Source organism: Lepisma saccharinum, chromosome 15 (genome assembly GCF_977018435.1).
Source record: "Lepisma saccharinum chromosome 15, izLepSacc3.1, whole genome shotgun sequence".
Classification (NCBI taxonomy): domain Eukaryota; kingdom Metazoa; phylum Arthropoda; class Insecta; order Zygentoma; family Lepismatidae; genus Lepisma; species Lepisma saccharinum.
Window position 1 is genome coordinate 63,591,093 of NC_139243.1, and position 10,191 is coordinate 63,601,283.

A 10,191-nucleotide genomic window follows, 5' to 3' on the forward strand; every position below is an offset into this window, starting at 1 on the left:
CATTTATAAGAAAGTGATTAGGGTGGAGGCACCGGGGCATGAGTTTACAATACCGGACCACTCTCCAATTTCTATAAAATTTCGCCTACTTACTAATTTTGATGTCCTGATGACGTAACTGTAGTTCATATTTGGCAGTCACTTGTTAATATTGTACATTTACGTCTAGAAATTGTAAAATAACCTTGCAATTTACCACAGTGATTGTCCCTACACAGTAATTCGGAACTATCTTTCTTTCGCATTTCATTAATGGTGTTCCTTTATGCACAACAATCTTGCTGACGTTAAGACGAGGAATACCTAAGAGGTTAGGTTAGGCCTGTTAGGTTAGGTTCCATTAGCATAAATACAAATAAAAATTAATATTTTAACTACGAGAACTATATCTCGTCTTGCCTGTTGATTTCTTCATGTTGGGGAAAATGGCATCTTCCATGGAGCTATTGTTCTTATGGTAGGGTTACGTTACGTTAGGAAAACATACTTTATTTAGTTTTTTCCTCGATTTCCATACTTGACCGCCAATTATTACATGCAGATTCATGTTTAGGAGTTCACCATTAGTGAGTAGGCGACATTTCATAGAAATTGGAGAGTGGTCCGGTATTGTAAACTCGTTCCGGCAACGGTTATGGTCACCTTAAGACATTTTTGTACTGTAGATGTAATTTTGTATCATAAAAAAAATTGATATTGATTTTGGAAGATTTGAAATGTATAGTTTGAAGTTTTGTGAATCTTGTCATATGGTCAGATTTATTCTATACATAATTCCCAAAAGATGAAAACATTTAAAATTTTTGATGACATGTTTCCCCACTTTTGGCCACTCTGTATCTAGTTATGGGCATCACTTTCTCCATCTCTAGATTCTCTAGATTTTAGAAATTTCTTTCATAGGGGAGCTACTTTATCTGTGCCTTCACTGCCCCTGTTGCAGCCTCCCGTTTAGACAGAAATCTGTGAATTTGACCTTGATGTCATAATCCACATTCCTTCCACATCTGCATCAAAGGTCAACAGCTCACAGGTTTTGGGAAGGAAGGGCTGGAATACATAGTAGCCACTATGATTGAATATTGTGCATTCATTTTGTATGATGTATATATCTGTATCATCAAAATTATTTTAGTAGTCAAGTGTGTAGTAGAGGATGATGTCAGTAGCAGTCAATTAACACCTCAAGAAATGTTTTAGAAGATACATAGGAAAAACTAGTTTTACAACACACACATTTAATACTGTTAAATTTTGTTAATTTTAAATACATTTAAATTTTGACTGATTTTCATCTTTTTTATATATTTTTTCCTTGCTGTAGAGGATATTGCAACGATGAGATGAAATAGAACTGTCTTACTGCAGTACATGGGCTGCTTTTTTCCTCTAAATAGACGAACAAATTTTATATCCCCTGAAAGTACGTACCTTCTACATCCATTTTCCGGTGGTACTTTTCCGATTACTATTATATTATTGCGCATAAAAAAAGTTTTTCCTGCTACTAAAAGCAATGCATTTCTCCATTTGTTCGCGTCCATATTGTTTACACACAGTTGCTGTCATTTGTTTCAGGGTTTTTCTCTCCACACAAGAGTTTTGCTACCTTGTCTTCCAATGTCAGACGAGGAATGCCTGCAAGGTTAGGTGAGGCCTGTTAGGTTAGGTTCCATTAGCATAAATACAATGAAAAATTATTCTTTGGGTTAAGAGAACTAACCCTAACTACCTAACAACGTAGGCACTTTTTGCTTTCACTAGATTTGTGCAGAAATGTGTGCCACCATGTCACTTTTTCCTTCCAAGAGCACCCAACCTGGATACAAATTTCTAGTTTCTTTCAAAGAAACTTTGGTAAATGTCTGTTATATCGGAGACACATTTCTTCATTTTTACAGAAGAAACTACTTACGGAAATGAGTTTCTGTACCATTTGGAAAGTTCGTGGAGGTATTTCTCACCGTAGAATGCTGCACAACAAGAAACAAGCACTTTTGTTATAATAAACTTTTGTACAAAGCGACAACATTATGCTGTTGTTTCCATTATGTACCTGCAGATGATGCGAGCATCGAAAGTCACGCAGTCTCGCCAGTGTTTCCAAAGGTGCCTTTTTTATGATAATTTCTTTTAACTATACTTACCTAACCTAACCTTGCCGGAAATGGTCTGTGGGGCTATCGTGAATGGTTTTTGGGGCTATCTGTCAATGGTTCGTGGGGCTATCATGAATGATTTTTGGGGCTATCCGGCAATGGTTTGTGGGGCTACCCGGCAATGGTTTGGATGACTAAATGAACACGAAAGTAGGCATTTTTCGGTTAAGAAGGTTGAGACACTGCATACCCACTCCAAATCGACAAAACACAAGCATGACGCGCGATGATCCACAGCTGTGCATGGCATATTGTATGTTCCGCAACGGAAGAAAGGAACCAAAAGAATTACTCGTAATGTGAAAAATCGATGTTATTTTTGTGTAAAAAGCATAATGGCACCTTCAACTATGTTCCGCAATACATAATTGGGAGCAAATTTACAACATAGAGAAAGTCACCAATTTTGTTAATTTTCCGTATACTAACTAATTTTGGCCTCCAAATGACGAATCTGTTGTAAAAAAACCGGGGGTCACGTCTGGAAATTTGAAAAAAAGCAGATTGAATTTTTTATATATATAGGTGTATATGCGAAGTTTTACGAATGAAAATGTCATTGTTTCCAACCACACCGTTGTTTTACAAGAAAATGATTTATGATGTTCAATTTTAGTACGAACTCTATTTTTTCGATGAATTTAGGGGTGAAATGAGTGCTAATGGAACCTAACCTAACAGGCCTAACCTAACCTCGTGTGAATGGTTCGTGGGGCTACCCGTGGATGGTTTTTGGGGCTAACGTCAATGGTTTGTGGGGCTACCTGTGGTTGGTTTTTGGGGCTAACGTCAATGGTTTGTGGGGCTACCCGTGGATGGTTTTTGGGGCTAACGTCAATTGTTTGTGGGGCTACCTGTGGATGGTTTTTGGGGCTAATGAACAATGTTTCATCAAAATGTACAATTTCCAGACGTGACCCCCAGGTTTTTACAACAGATTTGTGATTAGGAGGCCAAAATTAGTTAGTATACCGAAAATTAACAAAATTGGAGACTTTCTCTATATTGTAAATTCTTACCCATAATTGGTAAGTATGAACCATCTGAAACACAAAATATCCGATTTTAATGTGTCTCCGATATAACAGACATTTACCGAAGGTAACAGTTTCAACCGAAAATTTTTATTCCGCACCTTCAAACTTACTTTACCCGATTACTAACTACAAAACATTACCAAAAAAAATATGAACCACGTTCCTCCTAAGCAGCCCATATTCTGCAGTCTTACCCTAACAACACACACATTTAATACTGTTAAATTTTGGAAAAAATGAACTTTGAGATCAATTCTAGCTACGGGCCTGGTATAGACTTTGAGATTTTGGTACTATTATAGTATAATGGAAACACCTAGAAATCATATATTTCGCACTTTTTTACATTGCTAAAGTACTATTCTGCATTGCGGAACATTTCCTAAGGTGAAATAAGGAATTTCTAACGAAAATAAAGTCTATTTCTTACATTAACGAGTACTTACTGTTGTTCCTTATTTCCCACAAACCATCCACGGGTAGCCCCCAAAACCATTGATGTTAGCCCAAAAATTCACGATAGCCTCACGAATCATCACGGGGACTAGGTACGCCTACTAGGTTAGGTTAGGCCGGTAACAGTTTCATACATCGTAGACACATTTCTTCATTTTTACGGAAATGAGTTTCTCTAAGCATAGAACGGTAAAACTGCCCTTGCCTTGGCTAGGGTTCGAAGCCCAGACTTTCGGCAACAAGATCGTGAGTTTCATGAAATAACTTCTATTCCAAAGAATCGAATTCACCAAATCTTTCTTACGTGAATAACTTCCTCCAAATTTCCAAGTACTTTATACTGGTGTCATTTCAAGCTGCAGCAATCCACTGACATGTAATATTACCTTAATTTGTTGTACATTTATCTCATTTGGCATGTGCATTCAATGGCCCTTTATATTTATTTGTAGGTTTTTGCACAAATATCGCAGAGAAAAATTTCCAGAAGCAAATGCGACATCTTTGACACGAAGTTTGTACTTGCGTTTGCTTGTGCCCCTAATCCGTCCTAATCTGTGCTTCTGCCTTTCAGTCGCAATGTTGCTAACTAACAACTCTCATTTTTGTTTAAAGAAAACGGCATATTCGCATACGTCCATTGCTTCTTTCTAAAGTTATTTATTTTTCTTGGTTGGCTACTCTGATTTTGTGAGGCCCCGGAATCTGGATTTCATTATCACTTCCGGTGCGGGTCCTGGGATATGTGGAAAGAGAAATTTCGCGCCCCGACCACCACTTACGTTAGACGGGACTTTAAGTGCTAGGTAACGTTAGGCGGACATTGAACAACCGCAAAATGGTGTTAAGTGGGGGATAAGACGTTAAGCGGAGATGGTGCAACCGGCCCTAAGTTGTTAGGTTAGGGAGGCTAGCTATGTATGCACAAGGTAGCAACATTGTTGTCTACAAGAAAGACCCGTGCTTTACTGTAGAAATTGAAACTTCTCAGGTCCTTGTTTCGTATCGTCTTGTAAGTTTGAGACTGGTGGAAGCTGGAAATGGAAACTAATATCTGAAAACACAATGCATGATTTTGATCATGACATGATTTTTTTTCTTTTACGATACGATTCATTGGTTTGTATAACTGAATGAAGCGCAGATGCTTACTTTTGGTAACATTAATTTTGTACTTTGAAAGATAAATTGATCTGGAGAATCCATTATGACACTGCAGTTGTTTTCTGCTATATAAACTGTTCAGGCAGCAGGAAATACTTCACCCTGATTTTTCCAGGACGAGGATTGTAATTCTATAATATTTAGTTTCTTGAAATTTAGATGAACATAAATCCTAACCTACTTCAGTAGTGGTGGAAAAAGGGGGGGGGCTATTACCCACAACTTCTGTCCCTGCAGTAGAGGCATACAACTATTCTATGGTAGAGGTGTCCGGGATCCCGAAAAGGCTGGACCGGTATCGGGAAAGAAAATTTCCGTCCCGATCCCGACTTCCGGAAATGACTTCCCGACTTTTCGGGATCCCAAGCAGTCTGGAAATTCCGAATGGTCATTTTAAAACGTCGTCAATTCTAGATGTTCTCTGCATTGTAAATGTCTGGAACTTAGCGGAAATTGTTAGGTTTTGTACCAGAAGTGCAGAAACAAGCACTTAAGATGGAAATTACGTGTAGAATTCGGGATTTCAAGAGCTTTGGGAAATTTCGAACATATCCCGTCCCCAAAATTTTCGGACTTTTTCTGGAAATTGAGAATTTTCCCCGTCCTGAATGTCTGGATTTAAAGAAAGAAGTGTCTGCTGGAACCTCAATAGAGATGCGTGTGGCCGCAAACTCGGCCTTTGTTTTATCATGATTTCATCATGCTATGTATGCAATTACGTCTGTAACACTTACTGTGAAGTTGTAGCGATTACTTTCACAAAAATGTTTTAAGATTAGGTCCCTTAGCATTCTTCTAATAATAAACCTACATGCTCTCGTAGTTAGGTTAAGTTCTGTGAGCATTAAAATAATATCGTTAAATGCTATCTAAAAAAAAAATATTCTAAATTACCTGTACATTCATTCCAACTAATCATAAACTTGCATTTATCTCGTCTCAATCTGTTTGTAGCATCCTCTTAGCAGACGAATTACGTGGCAGGAGCAAATTCGAAGCTTATTTATTTATTTATTTATTTATTCAAAGTTTCAGATACAGCACTTTTAAGGCCATTTTACACTGAAAACTCTAACAAATAATAAGAACAAGTCAAGATGGTTTAAGGTAAAAACAAGAAAAGTTAAATATAAACATAAGGCATAAACAAGGAAACAAACAAAGATTTACATATTCATTTTTAGGGAAGATCGGAAACTGCTTTCAGGGGCAAAAATGTCTATGTTTATGGGTAAATTATTGTAGAAGTGGGGCAGCCTGTGGAATAGAGCGCGCTGTATAAGAGAAAGCCTATCTGTGGAGGTGTGGAACAATTCAGTGTTTCGGGTCGATCAAGAGGGAACTCTGAAGTTGAATTCTATAAGAAGAGATTCAGATCTTAATTTCCCATTGATGATTTTATAGAAAAAAATCATATCGGCCATATCGCGTCGGGTCTGCAGTAACTGAATGTTCAAAGTAGTCAGGATGTCAGGTTTCTGAAGGTGCCGCAAAGAAGGAATTCTATGACGAACAATGGTGGTAACGAAGCTGAGGACGGAATCCATGCTAGAAAGATTTGTATTGGAAGCCATGGCCCAGACTGGAGAACAGTATTCGAGAATCGGAGAAATGAATGACTTGAAAAACAGGCTAAGAGAAGTTGGAGTATCAATTTCAGTGAATCTGTACAGGAGGCCTAAGAGGCGCATTGCACTTTTAGTTGTAGCTGCGATGTGTTCCTTAAAGTTCAGCTTTTCATCTATGATAACACCTAGATCTTTTTGGGTCGCAACTGTAGTAATATAATTGTTTTCAAGAACATAATGAGAATGTATTTTGTTCTTTTTTAAAGAGACTGTGAGGGAGGAACATTTCTGCGGGTTAAGTTGTAGATTCCACTGCTTACACCATGTGACAATTTCGGAAAGAGCATTCTGGAGAATCACAGCATCTTGCGTGGTTGAGATTTCTTTGAAAAGTTTACAGTCGTCAGCAAACATGAGTAAATTGACACGTGCATGGCAGCAGACTTGGCCTTTAAAGAATTTCCCGTCCCGACCCAAAAAAATCTGTCCCATAAACTGTCCTTGTCGCCACTGTACTCATAAAAATGAGTATTTTTCTTTAACGACTTTAACTATAATTTACTGGGAAAAGGTTGACTTTGTTTTGTTTAAAACATGTTTTTTTTTTAACTCATGTTTAAAACTATGTTTAAAACAAAAAAACATGTTTTAAACAAAATAAGTTTGTTTTGTTCTTTTAAAAGAAAAACACAAATTTTGCCAACCCTGCCTCCACATCTCTATTTTAGGAGTGGATATGTTTCCAACAAAATAGAGTAAACCGGTCCAGATCCCACCACTCACCAATGTCTTTCATCTCTTCCGCATCTTCCTGTCGTAAGATCGTAGAAGAGGGTGGAGGAGGCCCACCCTCTGGTCTGTCCCAGGGGGTGCTCGTTCGGCGGCACAGTTGTCCGTGGATGCATGACGTCATCATCGAAACACTCGGCACGGAAAAGGCTGGTTCCTTATGCAAATATTGAGAAATTTGACAACGAATATCTTCTAAAATATAGTAGCAAGGGAAAAGTTACAACTTTTACTGTTAAGATTCATCCTTTCTAATTAATTTATCACAAAGTTGATTCAAATGTGTAAAATGGTTTTCAAGAAATCGTGTTACGAAGGAACCCCTGTTTTGTTCTCTCCAGGCTTCCAATGTAAGGGAGTTTTAAAAGCACATTGGATTTATTTTTGCTCTTATGTTTTGAAATAAGATTATTTTGTTCTTGTCAACTGAAATCATGCCTAAATGCTATGGAAAGCTGTGAAAACTATTATCAGAAAACTAACGGAAGAAATCTAAAATATCACAGCTTGATTGATATAAAAAAATGCGACATTGCCCATTTTTGTGAAAAAGGCATTGTGCGAGATCTAAAAGCAGAACTTTATAATATTGTATGTAAATGTAAGGGTGTAATAAACGTGACTGCTTCCCAGGCACGTATCCAAGGGGGGGGGGCTTAGGGGGCTCGACCAACCTCCCTGAAAGTTTTCGGTTTACACTAGATAAAATGACTTTTTTTTTTTTGTGGTGTCAAATAAAATAATGTGACGTTAATTTAAGGAGAGAAATAATTATCGAGGCAAGACGGAGAATATTCTATAACACTGTTATTGGTAACAGCTCGTATCCAAGGTGGGAATCAGGGGGCTCAAGGCCCCCTTCAGAAAATTTTCAGTTTACGCTAGATAAAATTAGGTTTTTGGCTTCTTGAATAATATGGTGATAATTTGAGAGAGATAATTATCTAGGCAAGACGGAGAATGTTCTATAAGCCTGTTATTGTTAATAGCGCGTATCCAAGGTAGGGATCAGGTGGTTCGAGACCCCCCCCCCTACCACTCCCCAAGGAAATTTTTCAGTTTACACTGATAAAATTAGGTTTTTGACTTCTTGAATAATGTGACGATAATTTAAGGAGAGGAATAATTATCGAGACAAGACGGAGAATGTTCTATAACCCTGTTATTGTTAATAGTGCGTATCAAAGGTGGGCATCAGGTGTCTCGAGCCCCCTCCCCCAGGAAATTTTTCAGTTTACACGAGACAAAATTAGGTTTTTGTCTTCTTCAATAATGTGACGATAATTTAAGGAGATAAATAATTATCAAGGCAAGACGGAGAATGTTCTACGGACCCTGTTATTGTTTATAGCGCGTATCCAATGTGGGGATCGTAACTCGTGGACTCCCCCCACCAGGAAAGTTTTCATTTTACACTAGATAAAATTAGGTGTTTGTCTTCTTGAATAATGTGACTATAATTTTAGGAGAGAATACTTATCAAGGCAAGACGGAGAATGTTCTATAACCCTGTTGTTGATAATATTGCATGTAAACTTTTCTTACGCTTTCGGTGTTGTCGTAGCGAACTTGAACACTATGTAGAAGAGACTTGTCAGCATTTGGAAGCTGCACAACAAAGGTAGCGCCGCAGGTAGGGCGATTCGGATTCATTGTAATTTTTTAATCTCTGGAAAGCGCGAGAGGGAACGTTCTTGAAAAAGAGAAGGAGTCAAACTACTGGCAATATTTACGAATCGTTTTATCTGCGAAACGTTCTAGAATATAATGAGGATATTAATACGCGGCTTCAATTTCCCGGTTGATCTGTACAACAGAATAGGTGGAGACTTCAGAGGTAAGTGTGACAATTCATACAGTCGATTAGTGATCAGTCAGTGTCCATTGTTTGCTTTATAAGATCTAGTGATTCGAAAATGAAATGGACTAAATACCGTAAAGTAACGAAGTCTACCACTAGTTCCAGTTTGGTCCCAAAGCTAAAGACATTGACGACAGCGGAACTTCGAGTAGTGCTACGAGTAGTTCGGGTCGAAAGACGAAGAGATCGAAGGTGTCTCTCTAAAGTGAATATTTCGGCAGTATCGGGCTGGGCATTGGAGCGATTTATTAAAAAAGAAATAAGCTGCACAGATCAACTGAAAATCAAAGTTTTGAGTGATGATTTGGTGGTGTCAGGACCAAATTTTGTGGATGCAGTCCGAGAATTTCATGGCATAAAAAAAATACTTTTGTTAAAGGCTACTAGGTTCGACACACACTCAACAGACAATTTTGGCCACTTGCGAGTGCTTAGGCATGAATATGAACAATTTGGTGGGTTTCGGCTTTTATAAGAGCTGCAAACATGGGAGGACAAGACACATTAGTGGTGTTCAGGCTCGAATGAGAGAGAAATATTCGTGAACTGTCTGATTCCAGTTCCCAGCACACAGTTTGAATCTTGCGTTGTCGAGTGGATTGTGCATTCCGTGCATGTGTAACACCTTCGTAAAAACACTTCTGGTACATAGATGTTTTGATGCCTGATGAGAAGAAATGGGCAAACATACATACTGAGATAGTTCCGGCACACAATATTAATGCATGGAAACAGAAGAGTTGAGTGGTAGAAAATGTCCCGATTTCACGTTCTGATTAAAATGACAGCCTTAAACAGTGGCGACGATTTAGGAGATAGTTGCTCCCCATCCTTTTGCCTCCACACTATCACACTATGGCCTCTTAATGCTTGTCTCCTTGTCCACCCCCCCCCCCCATTTTGGAACCCAATTGCCACCACTGCCCTTAAACATACAATTGTGACACCCCTTTAAAAAATGGTGTTCAGCCGCCGCGCCGAAAGGAATTCCTCAATACGTGCCTGCTGCTTCCCGTAAAATATCACTGCACTCTCCACGTTCTGCTTCTTCTGTCTTTTCTTTGGTGCCGTCAATAGCTTCAACACGTTGTTTTTTTATATATATTTGTCACATATTTGTTTTAATTAGTATTCTGTTCGATCCGCCACCTGAACGC